This window comes from Dendrobates tinctorius, unplaced genomic scaffold, assembly GCF_039654945.1.
Source record: "Dendrobates tinctorius isolate UK_male_01 unplaced genomic scaffold, ASM3965494v1 ptg000069l, whole genome shotgun sequence".
Lineage (NCBI taxonomy): Eukaryota > Metazoa > Chordata > Amphibia > Anura > Dendrobatidae > Dendrobates > Dendrobates tinctorius.
The window spans coordinates 24053761-24072048 of record NW_027361737.1 but is presented as its reverse complement, the minus strand read 5'-3'; positions in this window follow the sequence as shown (position 1 = coordinate 24072048).

Here is an 18288-nt window from a genome sequence, read left to right as displayed (position 1 = left end):
ATTCTGTGATCTATTAGTATACCCAAGTCTTTTTCACACGTGCTGTCACTTAGCCCTATTCCTCCCATTCTGTATATGATTTTTTCATTTTTATTGCCCAGATGTAGTACTTTGCATTTCTCCCTGTTAAAAACCATTCTGTTAGTTGCTGCCCACTTCTCCAGTTTATTTATATCTTTTTGAATCCTCCCTCTCTCTTCTCTAGTATTAGCTATCCCTCCTAGCTTTGTGTCATCAGCAATTTTAATTAGTTTACCCTCAATTCCTTCATCTAAATCGTTGATAAAGATGTTGAACAATACAGGGCCCAGGACAGAGCCCTGTGGTACCCCACTTGAGACATTCTTCCAACTGGATGTGCAGCCATTTACGACCACTCTTTGGGTCCAATCACTAAGCCAGTTATGAATCCACCTAACAGTTGCCTTGTCCATTCCATACTTAGTCATTTTTTCAATAAGGATTGTATGAGAGACTTTGTCAAATGCTTTGCTGAAGTCAAGATATACTATATCTACAGCATTTCCTTGATCCACCCAATCAGTGATTCCATCATAGAAGGAAATTAAGTTAGTCTGACATGACTTATTAGTTACAAACCCATGCTGACTCTGTTTAATCACTTCATTCTTATCCAGGTACTGACATACATGTTGTTTAATAATTTGTTCAAAGATCTTTCCTGGTATAGAAGTCAGACTCACCGGCCTATAGTTGCCTGGGTCCACCTTCTTCCCCTTTTTGAAGATAGGAACAACATTTGCTCTTCTCCAGTCTTCTGGCACTTCTCCTGTTCTCCAAGAATTTTCAAAGATTATGGAGAGGAGTTCAAAAATTTCTTCTGCTATCTCCTTCAGTACTCTGGGGTGTAATTCATCTGGACCTGGAGACTTGAATTCATTTAGGTTAGCTAAGTGTTTCCTCACTATCTTTCTGTTTATAGATATCCTGGATTCTTCTATTCCCTTAATAGGACAGTGAAGAACAGTTGATGTTACATTTCCTTTCTGAGAGAAAACAGATGCAAAATAGGAATTTAAAAGTTCAGCCTTCTCAACATCCTGTCTTACCATTTCATCATTTTCATCCTGTAAAAATCCTATAGCATCTTTGACTTTTCTTTTACTTTTGACATATCCCCAAAATCCTTTAATATTGCTTTTGACATCTCTTGCAAGCCTCAATTCATTTTCAGCTTTAGCTAATCTGATTTGTGCTCTGCAGGTTCTGCAGACAGCATTATATTCTTCTTTAGATATGCCTCCTTCTTTCCATTTCATAAACATTTTTTTCTTCCTTTTTAGCATGTGCTTAAGTTCTGTGTTCATCCATCCTGGTTTCCTTAAATGCTTCCTATTCTTCCCTCTTTTCGGAATTGTTAACAACTGTGCTTTGAGAATTTCATTTTTCAAGATTTCCCATCCTTCCTGGACATTTTTTTCTTTAAGGATATCCAACCATTGGATCCCTCCAATTCTCTTTCTGAATCCCTTAAAATCTGCCTTTCTGAAATCTAACCTTGACGTCTGAGTCTTCACAGGTCTTCCGCCTCTAGTTATCCAAAATTCTAAAATAGCATGGTCGCTACCTCCTAGGGTCCCAGCCACTTTTACCTCCTCAACCATTTCCTCCCTGTTTATAAGGATTAGATCCAAGGTAGCAGATCCCCTTGTTTTCTCCCCTACCTTTTGAAAGATAAAGTTGTCAGCAAGAGAGGATAAGAATTTCCTTGACTTGTTAGTTTTGCCTGAGAGAGATTCCCAACAAATGTCTGGATAGTTGAAATCTCCCATGACAACCATGTCATATTTTTTGGAGAACTTGGCCATTTGATGCATAAAGAGTTCATCAATATCTTCAGCTTGCACAGGCGGCCTGTAGTAAATACCTACAATGGTGTCCTTTCCATTGTTCTGTCCTTGTATTCTTACCCAAACAGTTTCCACAGAACTCCCAGTCTCTGAAGCTTCAATCTCTGTGCAGATATACGCGTTTCTAACATACAATGCGACACCTCCTCGTTTATCAAGTCTGTTTCTTGCAAATAAGTTGTATCCTTCTAGTCTTGTATTCCAATCATGTGTATTGTCCCACCAAGTTTCAGTGATTCCAATGACATCATATTTCTTTTCCTGTGTTAGTAGTTCCAATTCTCCTTGTTTGTTGCCCATGCTTTGTGCATTAGTATAGAAACATTTTAGTTTGTGATAGGTTTCTCTTTCTCCAATATTTTTATTAATTAGATTCTTTTGTCTTTGTTCTTCCTTTCCACTTCTAATAGCAGAGTTCTCAATAGCATTTGTCAGGTGTATGGCTTTTTCTGGTCTTTTGCTTCCCTTCCCATGTTGTTCTAGTTTAAAGCTCTCCTTACAAGTGTAGCAAGGCGACTTCCAAATACATGCTTTCCAGTCTTCGTAAGGTGCACCCCATCTCTAGCAAGTAGTCCATCGTATAAGTAATTCACTCCGTGATCCAGAAATCCAAATCTTTGCTGACGGCACCATCGACGAAGCTAGTTGTTCACCTGCAGAATCTTATTCCACCTCCTTGTTCCATGGCCATCCACTGGGAGGATGGAAGAGAAGACCACCTGCTCTCCCAGTTCTTTCACTTTCTTGCCTAAGTCTTCAAAGTCTCTGCAGATGGTTTCCAGGTCATTTCTTGCGGTGTCATTTGTCCCCACATGTAGTAGCAGGAATGGGTAGTCATCTGTAGGTCTGAAGAGTCCTGATATCCTGTCAGACACATCTTTAATTTTTGCACCTGGAAGACAGCACATTTCTCTTGAGGTTATTTCTCTTGAATGAATGGCTGTAGGACCTGCGATGAGGTCATAGCCATGTGATCCGGTGGGCGTGGCTATGGACCATATAAGGTGTCCAGGGTAGGTCACATGAGGGAATGCCTGGATCTGGTTGGTCCGTATGGAAGGTCTCGGCACGCTTCCTGAAGTACACGTGTGAAGGCTGTGGATAATTGCTGCATGTGTCTGACAGTTCCCAGGAGGGAATTGACGTCTGGAGTATGAAGCAGATAAGAGGCAACCCGGACAGGAGAGATTAACTGAGACACTGTATAGCCTGATGGCTGGATAAAGCACAGCCTGTGTGACCACAGGGCTGAGGGAGCAGAGCTCCACTGTGAAGATTCATTGATATCTGCTGTAAAGACTGTTTTGTTTTCCTCATGCTGCTATGGCTAATGCTGCCTAAATAAACTTTGGACTTTGTTTATGTTGAAAAGCCTGTGCCGGACCTGGTTTTCTGCAGCAAAGCAAGTATCCCTAACCTGAATAACAAACGCTACATATACTGTATATACTGCTCAAAAAAATAAAGAAAACACTTTTCCATTTGCAAGAGGCTGTTTGTGCTCCTCTTATTTCTTTGAGCAGTATATCTATATATATATATATATATATATATATATATATATATATATATATATACACAGTCATATGTTAAAGTTTGGGCACCCCTATTAATGTTAACCTTTTTTCTTTATATCAATTTTGGTTTTTGCAACAGCTATTTCAGTTTCATATATCTAATAACTGATGGACTCAGTTATATTTCTGGATTCAAATGAGGTTTATTATACTAACAGAAAATGTGCAATCTGCATTTAAACAAAATTTGACCGGTGCAAAAGTATGGGCACCTCAACATAAAAGTGACATTAATATTTCGTAGATCCTCCTTTTGCAAAAATAACAGCCTCTAGTCGCTTCCTGTAGCTATTAATGAGTTCCTGGATCCTGGATGAAGGTATTTGTGACCATTCCTGTTTACAAAACAATTCCAGTTCAGTTAAGTTTGATGGTCGCCGAGCATGGACAGCCCGCTTCAAATCATCCCACAGATGTTCAATGATATTCAGGTCTGGGGACTGGGATGGCCATTCCAGAACATTGTAATTGTTCCTCTGCATGAATGCCTGAGTAGATTTGGAGCGGTGTTTTGGATCATTGTCTTGCTGAAATATCCATCCCCTGCGTAACTTCAACTTCGTCACTGATTCTTGCACATTATTGTCAAGAATCTGCTGATACTGAGTTGAATCCATGCGACCCTCAACTTTAACAAGATTCCCGGTGCCAGCATTGGCTACACAGCCCCAAAGCATGATGGAACCTCCACCAAATTTTACTGTGGGTAGCAAGTGTTTTTCTTGGAATGCTGTGTTTTTTAGCCTCCATGCATAATGCCTTTTTGTATGACCAAACAACTCAATCTTTGTTTCATCAGTCCACAGGACCTTCTTCCAAAATGTAACTGGCTTGTCCAAATGTGCTTTTGCATACCTCAGGCAACTCTGTTTGTGGCGTGCTTGCAGAAACGGCTTCTTTCGCATCACTCTCCCATACAGCTTCTCCTTGTGCAAAGTGCACTGTATTGTTGACCGATGCACAGTGACACCATCTGCAGCAAGATGATGCTGCAGGTCTTTGGAGGTGGTCTGTGGATTGTCCTTGACTGTTCTCACCATTCTTCTTCTCTGCCTTTCTGATATTTTTCTTGGCCTGCCACTTCTGGGCTTAACAAGAACTGTACCTGTGTTCTTCCATTTCCTTACTATGTTCCTCACAGTGGAAACTGACAGGTTAAATCTCTGAGACAACTTTTTGTATCCTTCCCCTGAAAAGCTATGTTGAATAATCTTTGTTTTCAGATCATTTGAGAGTTGTTTTGAGGAGCCCATGATGCCACTCTTCATAGGAGAATCAAATAGGAGAACTACTTGCAAGTGGCCACCTTAAATACCTTTTCTCATGATTCGAAACACCTGGCTATGAAGTTCAAAGCTCAATGAGGTTACAAAGCCAATTTAGTGCTTCAGGAAGTAAGTAAAAAGTAGCTAGGAGTGTTCAAATCAAGAAAATGATAACGGTGCCCATACTTTTGCACCAGTCAAATTTTGTTTAAATGCAGATTGCACATTTTCTGTTAGTACAATAAACCTCATTTGAATCCAGAAATATAACTGAGTCCATCAGTTATTAGATATATGAAACTGAAATAGCTGTTGCAAAAACCAAAATTGTTATAAAGAAAAAAGGTTAACATTAATAGGGGTGCCCAAACTTTAACATATGACTGTATATATAATATATATTATATATGAGGGTAATAGACCCCTGCCAGATTCATCCTAGGGTGAATAAAGAAGCGGGTATGCTAAAATACCGGGTTCAGAAAGCTTTGATCAATTTTGAGTCCAGCTACAGAACGTACAGCCATTAGAAGCAAATATTGTTTTGTGTTCAGTGGTTAGCACTGCAGCCTTGAATCGCTTGGGTCTCGGCTTAACCCCTTCACCCCCAAGGGTGGTTTGCACGTTCATGACCGAGCCAATCTTTACAATTCTGACCACTGTCCCTTTATGAGGTAATAACTCTGGAACGCTTCCATGGATCCCGGTGATTCTGACAATGTTTTCTCATGACATATTGTACTTCATGTCAGTGATAAAATTTCATTGATATAACTTGCGTTTATTTGTGAAAAAAACGGAAATTTGGCGAAAATTTTGAAAATTTTCCAACTTTGAATTTTTATGCCCTTAAATCACAGCGATATGGCACACAAAAAACTTAATACATAACATTTCCCATATGTTTACTTTACATCAGCACAATTTTGGAGCCAACATTTTTTTTTGTTAGGGAATTATAAGGGTTAAAAGTTGACCAGCGATTTCTCATTTTTGCAACACCATTTTATTTTTACGGACCACATCACATTTGAAGTCACTTTGAGGGGTCTATATGATAGAAAATACCCAAAAGTGATACCATTCTAAAAACTGCACCCCTCAAGGTGCTCAAAACCACATTCAAGAAGTTTATTAACCCTTCAGGTACTTCACAGGAATGTCTTGAATGTTTAAAAAAAATGAACATTTAACTTTTTTTCATAAAAAAATTACTTCAGGTCAAATTTGTTTTATTTTACCAAGGGTAACAGGAGAAATTGGACTGCAAAAGTTATTGTGCAATTTGTCTTGAGTACGCTGATACCTGATATGTGGGGGGGAACCACTGTTTCAGTGCATGGCAGAGCTCAGAAGGGAAGGAGCGCCGTTTGACTTTTTCAATGCAAAATTGGCTGGAATTGAGATCGGACGCCATGGCACGTTTGGAGAGCCCCTGATGTGCCTAAACAGTGGAAATCGCCCACAAGTGACCCCATTTTGGAAACTAGACCCTCCAAGGAACTTATCTAGATATGTGGTGAGAATTTTTAACCCCCAAGGGCTTCACAGAAGTTTATAACGTACAGCCATACAAATAAAAAATCATATTTTTTACAAAAAAATGATCTTTTCACCCTCCATTTTTATTTTTTCAAGGGTAATATGACCCCAAAAGTTATTATGCAATTTTTACTGAGTACGCTGATACCCCATATGTAGGGGTAAAAAACTATTTGGGCGCATGGCAGAGCTCGGATGCGAAGCAGCGCCATTTGACATTTATGGCTGGAATGGAGATCGGACGCCATGTCGCGTTTGGAAAGCACCTGATGTGCCAAAACAGTAGAAACCCCCCACAAATGACACCATTTTGGAAACTAGACCCCCCAAGGAACTTATCTAGATGTGTGGTGATAACATTGAACCTCTCAGGGCTTCACAAAAGTTTATAACGTACAGCCGTAAAATTAAAAAATCATATTTTTTCCACAAAAATGATCTTTTCACCCCCAATTTTTTTATTTTGCCAAGGGTAACAGGAGAAATTGGACCATAAAAATTGTTGTCCAATTTATCCTGAGTACGCTGATACCCCATATGTTGGAGAAAACTACTGTATGGGCACAGGTCAGGGCTCGGAAGTGAAGTAGTGAGGTTTTGGAATGCAGACTTTGATGGAATGGTCTGCGGGTGTCATGTTGCCTTTGGAGAGCCCCTGATGTACCTAAAATGTGGAAACCCCCCACAAGTGACCCCATTCTGGAAACTAGACCCCCCCAAGGAACTTCTCTAGATGTGTGGTAAGCACTTTGAACCCCCCCCAGGGCTTCACAGAAGTTTGTAACTCCCGGGCATGAAAAGAACAAAATCATATTTTTTTCACAAACATGATCTTTTAGTCCCCAATTTTTTTTTATTTTCCCAAGGGTAACATGAGAAATTGGACCCCAAAAGTTGTTGTCCAATTTGTCTTAAGTTTGTTGATACCCCATATGTGGGAGAAAACTACTGTATGGGCACATGTCAGGGCTTGGAAGGGAAGTAGTGACGTTTTAGAATGCAGACTTTGATGGAATGGTCTGCGGGTGTTATGTCGCGTTTGGAGATCCTCTGATGTGCCTAAACTGTTGAAACTCCCCACAAGTGACCCTATTTTAGAAACTAAACCCCCAAGGAACTTATCCAGATGTGTGATGAGCACTTTGAACCCCAAAGTACTTCACAGAAGTTTATAACGCCCGGGCGTGAAAATAAAAAAATCATATTTTTTCCACAAAAATGATATTTTTGCACCCATACGGATATTGCAGCAACCTCCTAAAGGTCGGACCGAATAATCAGACCATACAGAGCCCGCCATTATCCACGCAGAGCCGACAAAGGGATATCACAGTGGTCGCCTAACTGTTGAATCATGTCTCAAGGACGAGCATCCTCTTTCAAGACGAGATCGCGAGTTGGTTCCTCCAAGACATCATCCATCAACAATGCCGCCGCTATTGCCCGCGCAAAAGCTGAAGCGGCAAAAGCAAGAAGCACCTTTGCTGAGCAAGAGATAGAATTGAAATTACAACAAGCATGCCTGGATGCAGAAAAAGCATGCCAACAAGCATGCCTGGATGCAGAAAAAACACACCAACAAGCATGCCTGGATGCAGAGAAAGCACGCCTTGAAGCAACATTACAGAAACTTGCTACTGAAAAAGAAACAGCAGCTGCCATAGCAGAAGCAGAAGCCTTAGAAGCTGCCATATATTCTGACGACAAACACAGCAGACGCAGCAGTGTGCTAGGCCTACAACAAGTTACTGTCATGATCTGAAGTGGATCTGACAGTTTTAAAAGCACAGGGTGAACGTTTTTTCCTTTGGCAAGGTGACGTGATTGCCCTCGGTGGCCTTTGGAATTATCACATGTGGTGTCATTCATTCTGAGTTGCCCCGGTGGTGGTTAGTGGTATCGCACGATAGTTTGGGTTTAATATGTACGTAATTATGAATCGGGTGTGGGGCTCTATAAATGAGTCTCAAGGTGTGCAATCACTGCTGGTGATAATGTCACGGTCACGCGTGTCTGGATGCAGATGTTACCGCAAGGCGAACCCAAATCACACGTGACCCAGGATACAGCGCCTCCAGTGGCGAATTTAAATAATAAGGGGGAACCTGGGAAACATTAACAATGGTGGGCCCTGCGATAGGGAATGGGGACATGGAGACCTCCTGCACTCCACTGAGCCAGTGTCCCTGCACTCCTCACATTCCCTATACAGGCTCCGCACCTGTCGCCGCATGCGAACCTTAAACCCTTGCTCGCCCTGACCCTAAACCCTCACTAGGGAATTGGGCGGTGCGGAGACTAATCCCACCACTGCACTAGAGACACACATGAGGGAAAGAGACAATACAGGGGGACACCACTTAGCTTTATGCTCTGTGCTTATGCTCCTGCAACAGAGCCCTCCACCTGCGTGCGTCTTCTCCTCCACCCGGATCCTTCACCATAACAGGATCCTTCACCATAGTGCAGCCTTGGGGCAGAGTCCACCACCAGTTGCTGCTGCTTAGTAACAGAGTCCCAAAGATGAGTTCAGCTTCTGCCACGAAGTCAAGCATGCTTGAGTCCAGCTCAGCAGCCAAGTCCCACATGGTGAGTGCTACTCTCCATAGTCGCCACTCCACCAGTCCATGCAGAGACTTCCTGCCGACACCATCACTGCGACTCCTCCACGCCATGCCAGCAATTCCTGCAGACACCATCACTGACACACGTCCCCCCTGGCTAAGCTGCACAGGACTCCTCCTCAGCTCCATCCTTCCACCAGGCTCTCACCAATTCAGAATCAATCAATGAATGAATATCACCAGCAGTGATTGCACACCCTGAGACTCATTTATAGAGCCCCACACCTGATTCATAATTACGTACATATTAAACCCAAACTATCGTGCGATACCACTAACCCCCACCGGGGCAACTCAGAATGAATGACACCACATGTGATAATTCCAAAGGCCACCGGGGGGCAATCACGTCACCTTGCCAAAGGAAAAAACGTTCACCCTGTGCTTTTAAAACTGTCAGATCAACTTCAGATCATGACAGTTACTCACGATCCATTGCAGCGTACTGCAGAGTACGTCCATCAGCATTCCAAATCAAATGGCGATCCAGACCCACAGGCGAAGACAGATCATTTTGTCAACAAGCCAACCAGATAATTCGGACCCCGAGAAAGCCAACTATCAGTCTCCCTACCAAAAGCAAGGAAATACACATTGGGATGATACTGACTACAATAATCTTTCTCCAGAACAGAAGATCAAGAATCTGTCCCGGCTTAAAGGGAAACCCTTCGCTTCAGAAAGGTACTACAGCAGTTGGACCAAACCAGAGACATCTAACAGGTATGATCGCACAGCACACATGTACTCTGACAACACTCCATCAGCTGGCAACAGTGCCAATCAAGCCACGATGGACTTTGGCAAGTTCCTTGCTCGACTTGAGTTGGTCACTAAGGGACTTGTAAAGTTCAGCGATTGCGCTGAAATCTACAGGGCTTGGCGAGCCTCCTTCAAAAATACCATAAGAGACATAGGTCTATCATGTAGTGAAGAAGTGGATCTCTTGGTAAAATGGCTAGGAAGTGAGTCTGCCAAACACGCAAAGAGAATCAGAGACATTAATGTAAATTGTCCAGATGTCGGCCTCAAAAGAATTTGGAATAGACTTGATGAATGCTATGGCTCAGTAGAGGTTATAGAAAGTGCCTTGTTTAAAAGAATAGAGGACTTTCCTAGAATAGCGAACAAGGATTATTCAAAGCGCAGAGAATTAACTGACTTGTTAATGGAGTTGTGTGTAGCAAAAGCAGAAGGAGATCTTGTGGGGTTGACATACCTCGACACTGCTAGAGGTGTGAACCCCATAGTTCAAAAACTCCCATATAACCTGCAAGACAAATGGGTTACATATGGTTCTAGGTATAAACAGACTTACAATGTACCATTTCCTCTATTCAATGTGTTTGTAGATTTTGTCTCAGAACAAGCAAAAATTAGAAGTGATCCTAGCTTTGATTTCATGCTGTCATGTGCCAATAACTCTGTTAGTAAACCTCGTAGAACAACTGTAGAGGTCCACAAAACTAACATTTCTTCCACAGGTTCAGTTCGCAAAGAGTTCAGCTCCGGTCAAGGAGAAGACAAATCCAAGGACCCAAGCAGGCAGTGTTCCTTACACAAGAAGCCACATTCCTTACTTAAGTGCAGAGCTTTCAGAGAAAAGTCATTGGAAGAAAGGAAGGCCTTCCTTAAGGAGAACCGCATCTGCTACAAATGCTGCTCTTCAACATCCCACTTCGCCAGGGACTGTGAGGTTAGTGCAAGGTGTACCGAATGTGACAGCACCGAACATAACGCAGTTCTACACCCTGGACCACCATTGGATGCTTTGCCCCAAGAGCATAGCGGGGACTGAATGACTCAAATACTGACACTCCAGCCATTACTTCTAAGTGTACAAAAGTTTGTGGAAACCTCACAGGAGTCAAGTCCTGCTCTAAAATTTCCCTAGTGAGAGTCTACCCGGCAGACGAAAAGGACAAAGCCATCAAAGTATGCGCGATTTTAGATGATCAGAGTAACAGGTCATTAGCCAAGTCTGCCTTCTTTGATAGCTTTAACGTCAGAGGACCCAGTGCCCCCTACTCTTTGAAAACTTGTGCCGGTATAGTAGAGACAGCTGGTAGGAGAGCAACAGGCTACGTAGTCGAGTCTATAGATGGCCAAATGCGTCTGCCCTTACCAACCATATTGGAATGTAACCAGATTCCTGACAACAGGTCAGAGATACCTACTCCTGAAGTGGCATCGTATCATCCTCTGAAGCGTATGGAACGCCTGATTCCTAACCTTGACCCAGAGGCTCAAATTATCTTGCTCCTAGGGAGAGATATTCTACAAGTTCACATGGTTAGACAACAAATCAATGGCTCACACAATGCTCCATATGCTCAGAGACTCAACCTTGGGTGGGTCATTGTAGGAGAGGTCTGTTTAGGAGGTGCACACAAACCGACAGTGGTTAACAACATGTTTACCAGGACTCTCAAGAATGGATGTCCATCTCTCCTTCAACCATGTGAAAATCACTACTTCATAAAGGAGTTGCTATACAGCACTTCAGCACCAGGTATCTTAGCAAGTCGTGCCAATGATGATTGCATTCAGAATTGCGACCAAGATCACCTTGGGTGTACGGTCTTCCACAAGACCAAAGAAGATAATCGTATAGCAATGTCATTTGAAGATAGACTGTTCCTAGAGATTATGGAGCAAGGAATGGTGCAGGACAAAACGAAGAGCTGGATTGCACCTCTACCCTTCAAGCCTCAAAGACAACGCTTGCCTAACAACAGAGAACAAGTTTACAAATGATTTGTCTCCCTCAAGCACAGCTTCCATAATAAACCAGAGATGAAAGATCATTTCTTTACCTTCATGGAGAAAATATTTAAAAACGGTCATGCAGAGTTAGCACCTACACTTCAAGACTCTGAAGAACGCTGGTACCTGCCTCTGTTTGGAGTGTATCACCCGAAAAAGCCAGGTCAAATCAGAGTAGTATTTGATTCGAGTGCTAAGTATGAAGGTGTTTCTTTGAATGATGTCTTGTTATCAGGCCCGGATCTGAACAACAAACTTTTACGCGTGCTTATCCGTTTTTGTAGAGATTCTATTGCATTCACAGCAGACATCCAACAGATGTTCCATTGCTTCTTTGTTAAAGAGGAACACAGGAATTTTTTGAGATTCTTGTGGTTCAAAGATAACGATCCTTCCAAAGAGATTATGGAGAATCGTATGAAAGTACATATTTTTGGTAATAGTCCTTCTCCTGCAGTAGCCATCTACGGGCTGAGACGCACGGCTCAAGAGGTTGAAGTACGGAACAGATGCCAGACTGTTTATAGAGAAAGATTTCTAGGTGGATGACTGTTTGAAATCGATGCCAACAAATGAGACCGCGATTAGTCTTCTGATAAGAGCCAAAGAAATCGACTGTGTAACCAATCAAAAACCAATACCAAAAGATAGTGTTCTGAGGAAACTCGACCCAGTCATGGATGGAGACGGTCTCATAAGAATAGGAGGATGCCTTAAAGAGGCAAAAATAGGTTCTGCAGAGAAACATCCCATGATAGTTCCTGGACAACATCACATAGCTACGCTGCTTGTTCAACATTATAACGAGTGGACAAAACACCAAGGTCGTATGTTCACAGAGGGAGCCTTAAGAACATCTGGTCGGTGGATAGTTGGAGGTAAGAGATGTGTGTGCAGATTCATCTTTAACTGTGTTACTTGCAAGAAACTTCGTGGTATGTCACAGATTCCGAAGATGGCAGATCTTCCATATGACCGATTTAGCACAGATCCACCTTTCACCAACATTTGTCTAGATGTGTTTGGTCCTTGGTCTGTGGTTCTCCGACAAACCAGAGGAGGCCACACAAATGGGAAATGATGGGCGATTATGTTCACTTGTCTATCCATTAGAGCTGTCCACATAGAGGTAATTCAATCTATGGTCACTTCATGCTTCATAAATGCTCTCCGGTGTTTCTTTGCCATCAGAGGACCCGTCAAACATATTCGTTCAGACCGAGGCACGAACTTTGTCGGAGCAGCAGAGAACTGCAACTCTCTTCTAACTTGGATATGAAGGACGTAGAAAAATACCTAAGTGTACATGGGTGTACTTTGACTTTTAACCCACCACATTCTTCACACATGGGAGGTGTATGGGAGAGAATGATAGGTGTCGCAAGGAGAATCCTCGATTCAATCTTCTTACAGGAAGGATCTGGAAGACTGACACACGAAAGCTTGACAACATTCATGGCCGAAGTGTCAGCCATCATAAACGCCAGACCGTTGACTCCAATTTCCAGTGATCCTGGTGACCCAACTGTTCTCACCCCAGCCCTGCTGCTTATGCAGAAGACCGACACTAATTGCTCTCCACCTGGAGAATTTAATGTTAAAGACCGTTACAGGAGTCGATGGAGACAAGTACAGAGACTTTCCAATACCTTTTGGGGCAAGTGGAAAAAACAGTACCTGCCTACTCTGCAACAGAGGAGAAAGTGGCAAACCAGCAAGCCTAACCTCCAGCCTGGCGATATAGAACTAATGAAAGACTGTCAGTCTCAGAGAAATGAATGGCCATTAGGTCTCATTACCCAGACATTCCCAAGTAAAGATGGAATCATACGTAAGGTGGAAGTAAAAATAGGAAAACAAGGCGAGACCAAATTGTTCCTCAGGCCAGTAGAGGAACTCATTCTGCTGTTCTCGTCCAATAAACACAATAGTGACGTCGGCTGACGTCAAGCGGGGAGTGTTCTGTCCAGCCATATAATTGCTGTTTAGAAAGTCTAGTCATTTTTTTTATGTCTCCGATTATCACAGACATGGTATTTTTGTGTGTATTAATCCTTCATATATTTCATATTGTAAGGTAACAGCACCACCTGCTGGCCGTTTAATGCATAGATTCTAGTTTAATTTGCAATGTCTTGTGGGAAGTTCCTAGGGCATTGTGGGATTGTTCCTGTTGCATCATGGTCTTATTTATGACACTGTGAAGGGAACAGCAGCCATTAATCCTCCATGTGTCTTAGGAGAAACTACACCATTCGTGTTCTTCATGCTCCTTAAACAGCCTGCTCTAAGCATAGTTGGTAAGCACTATCTAGGTGTTATAATCCTGTGTTTATCAATACGTTTGTTGTGCTAAGTAGGTAATCAATTTGTATATTACCTCATGTTACCTGTGTATTGCAGACTATTTGTGATTCATGCTCTGTGCAGTTATATATTCTGAAATGCTCCTGTTATTGCATTCTATAGTTTCACCCTTTCCTGTCACATCTGCAATCAATAAAAGAAGGTTACAATTTTACAGCCTCTTTTCTTAAAGAAGACAGGGGGTTTAGCTACATGTCTCATTGCACACCCTGCTAACGTGTATGAGGACAGTATAAGTAGTGTGTATGAGAGTTAGGCTGGAGTCACATCAGTGTATGGCATCTGGTACAAGAGCATTGAATGCGAGATGCTAATGACTCTCAGCTCCAGCTCTGCTGCAAGTGGGAGCAGAGTGTCCTGCTACTGTGCGCCGATCCTCTCGCATGACAGGATCACAGCACAGCTGCGGAGGAGGCGTAGAAAATAATTTCTCTCCTGTACTGGCGTCGGCGTATATTGCAGTGCACTTGGGTGATATGAGTGCAGTACAGTGTTTCACTTGCACTAGGGATGGGCGAATCCTGAAATACTCGGAATCGCTAGACTGTAACGAGTCCGAGTCGGAAACTCGCTGCTCGTTGCAAGTCTAGCGAGTCCAATGTTAATGAATGGGGATGCGAGTATTGCAGCGATTCCTGTGCTGGGGAGAGAGAGAGAGAGAGAGATATTACTACAAGCAATTCTAGTTTCTTAGCGATTTTGTGTCCCCCTGCTGACACAAAATCGCTAAGAAACTAGAATTGCTTGTATTAAACTCTGGAAAAAAAAAAAAATAGGAGTCTTAGCGATTTTGTGTCCCCCTGCTGACTAGTGTTGAGCTTTCCGATTGGCTGCCGAAATGATGTCATCATGATGCGCTGTCTGTGCGCATTCTTTCTGTTTTCTCAGTGATTGATCTAGGCTGCTGTTCACATTAAACGGCAGCCCTGCCCTGCCCTAGGCTTTATTTGATTACGCACCTGTATCTGGGCCTGGATCGTCCTTTATCATGTGGTGCTGGACAGGCAGTGTGGAGGTTGGACCTGAAATGTCTGCATGGACCTGGCTAATCTTTATCTGCGCTTGTCCTCTCTGGTGCCATAGGAGCGATTCTGAAATGCTTGAGGTACAGTGTGCATGTAATGAGGTCTTGCTTTTATACATTTAGGAGGCCGTAATGGCACAGCGAATATAAAAAACGTAGAGTAGGACTCCCCATACGAGACTGCCTTGACATGGCGGGGTAGCTCAAACAATTGATCAATTTTTTGCTAAATGTCTCATTTTTGAATACAGATTGAAACCTATGTGTGTTTTCACACTTCTTGTATTACGTTCTGACCACAAGCAGCGCTGGCTTCTCCCCCTCTTTTTTAATGACGGAAGGTAGGTATCCTTCCGCACTGTATTCCTCCACCACTGTAAAAAAAAAAAAAGTCCCTAGTCTCACTTTATGCCATTGCTGCGTGGGAATTTCCCACGCAGCAATGGCATAAAGTGAGACTAGGGACTTTTTTTTTTTTTTTTTAAAAGTGGTGGAGGAATACAGTGCGGAAGGATACCTACCTTCCGTCATTGTATTCCTGGAGCTGGTAGAGAATGGTAGCATCAGCTGATGCTGCTGTTCTCCACGCAAGATGGACGTAGGACCCTCGTGGACTTCTGTGGATCGGGGTAAGTATATTGGTGTTTTTTTATTTTGATATTTAACCCTCAGGTGACAATGGCTTCGGGGATCAAAGTGACAAGTGACGGTAAGTATGTACTCTATGTTATATGTACTGTATGTCTATATGTATGTATTGTATGTAGTATATATGTATGTTGCATGCATGTAGTATATATGCAGTATATATGTAGTATGCATGTTGCATGCATGTAGTGTATGTATGTAGTATGCATGTAGCATGTATGTAGTATGTATGTTGCATGTAGTATATATGTAGTATGTATGTTACATGTAGTATATATAGTATATATGTAGTATATATGTTGTATGTATGTAGTATGCATGTAGTATGTAGCATGTATGTTGCATGTATGTAGCATGTAGTATGTATGTAGTATGTATGTTACATGTAGTATATATGTTGTATGTATGTAGTATGCATGTAGTATGTATGTTGCATGTAGTATATATGTAGTATGCATGTTGTATGTATGTAGCATGTATGTAGCATGTAATTTTTTTCTTTTTTTACATTCAACACATTAGCCGGATGATGGGACTACTACTGTCCCATCATTGGCTAATGTGTCAATCACTGTCATGGTAGCAGGCATCGCCCGATGGGACTTGTAGTCCCATCGGACGATGCCTGCACAGACCACCGGAGCCTGCACAGACCACCGGCAGGCCGGCACAGCCCCCCGGCAGGCCGGCACAGCCCCCCGGCAGGCCGGCACAGCCCCCCGGCAGGCCGGCACAGACCACTGGCAGGCCAGCACAGCCCCCTGGCAGGCCGGCAAAGACCACCGGAGCCTGCATAGACCACCGGCAGGCCGGCACAGCCCCCCGGCAGGCCGGCACAGACCACCAGAGCCTGCACAGACCACCGGCAGGCCGGCACAGACCACCAGCAGGCCGGTACAGACCCCCGGACAGTTGGCACAGCCCCCCCGAAGGCCCGAACTGACGGCGCATCATGATGCGCACAGACAGCGCATCATGATGACGTCATTTCGGCAGCCAATCGGAAAGCTCAACACTAGTCAGCAGGGGGACACAAAATCGCATAGACTCCTATTTTTTTTTTTTTTTCAGAGTTTAACCCCTTCCTGACATGAGACGTACTATCCCGTCCACGGTACCCGGGCCCGTATGACCGGGGACGGGATAGTACGTCTACCGCGATCAGCGGCGCCCACGTGGTGAGCGCCGCTGATCGCGGCCGGGTGTCAGCTGATTATCACAGCTGACACCCGGCACAATGTGTCAGGGGCGGTCACGGACCGCCCCCGACACATTAACCCCTTGCACACCGCGATCAAACGCGATCGCGGTGTACCGGGAGTTAAAGGGAAGCATCGGCAGGGAGGGGGCTCCCTCCGTGCTTCCCTGAGCCCCCCACGGCAGCGCAATGTGCAGCGCTGCTGCGGGGGGCTCCTATCCTCCAGGCCCCCGAATCCAAGATGGCGACGGGGGCCTTCGGGGGCCTGGGGAAGCTGGCTTCCTCAGTGCCTGCAAAGCGCAGGCATGAGGAAGCCTTGTGCACTGCCTGTGACAGATTGCTGATCTGTCACAGTGATCTGTGATGTGACAGATCAGCGATCTGTCACAGGACAGTGATGTCCCACCTGGGACTATGTAATAAAGTAAAAAAAAATTAAAAAAAAAAGTGTAAAAATAAATTAAAAAAAATCGCCAAATAAATTAGTAAAAAAAAAAAAAATATTCCCCAATAAATTCATTTTTTTAAAATAATAAAAAAAAAAAACAATAAATGTACACATATTAGGTATCGCCGCGTCCGTAACGACCTGCCCTATAAAACTGTCCCATTAGTTAACCCCTTTAGCGAACCCCTTAAAAAATAAAAATAAAAAACGAAGCAAAAAATAATGATTTATTATCATACCGCCAAACAAAAAGTGCAATAACGCGAGATCAAAAAGACGCATATAAATATCCATGGTACCGCTGAAAACGTCATCTTGTCCCGCAAAAAACAAGCCGCCACACAGCATCATCAGCAAAAAAATAAAAAAGTTATAACTCGCAGAATAAAGCGATGCAAAAATAATTATTTTTTATATAAAATAGTTTTCATTGCATAAAACCGACAAAAACATAAAAAAACGACCTAAATGAGGTATCGCTGTAACCGTACTGACCCGAAGAATAAAAGCGCTTTATCAATTTTACCGCACGCGGGACGGTGTAAATGCCCCCCCCAAAAGAAATTCATGAAACGCTGGTTTTTGTTCATTCTGCGTCCCAAAAATCGGAATAAAAAGCGATCAAAAAATTTCACATGCCCGAAAATGGTACCAATAAAAACGTCAACTCGTCCCGCAAAAAATAAGACCTCACATGACTCGGTGAGTCAAAATACGGAAAAATTATAGCTCTCAATATGTGGTGATGCAAAAACTATTTTTACAATAAAAAGCATCTTTTAGCGTGCGACAGCCGCCAAACATAAAAACCGCCATAAATAGTAAATCAAACCCCCCGTTATCACCCCTTTAGTTAGGGAAAAATAATAAAATAAAAAAAATGTATTTATTTCCATTTTTCCATTAGGGTTAGGGCTAGGGTTAGGGCTAGGGGTGTGTTGGGGTAGGGTTAGGTTAG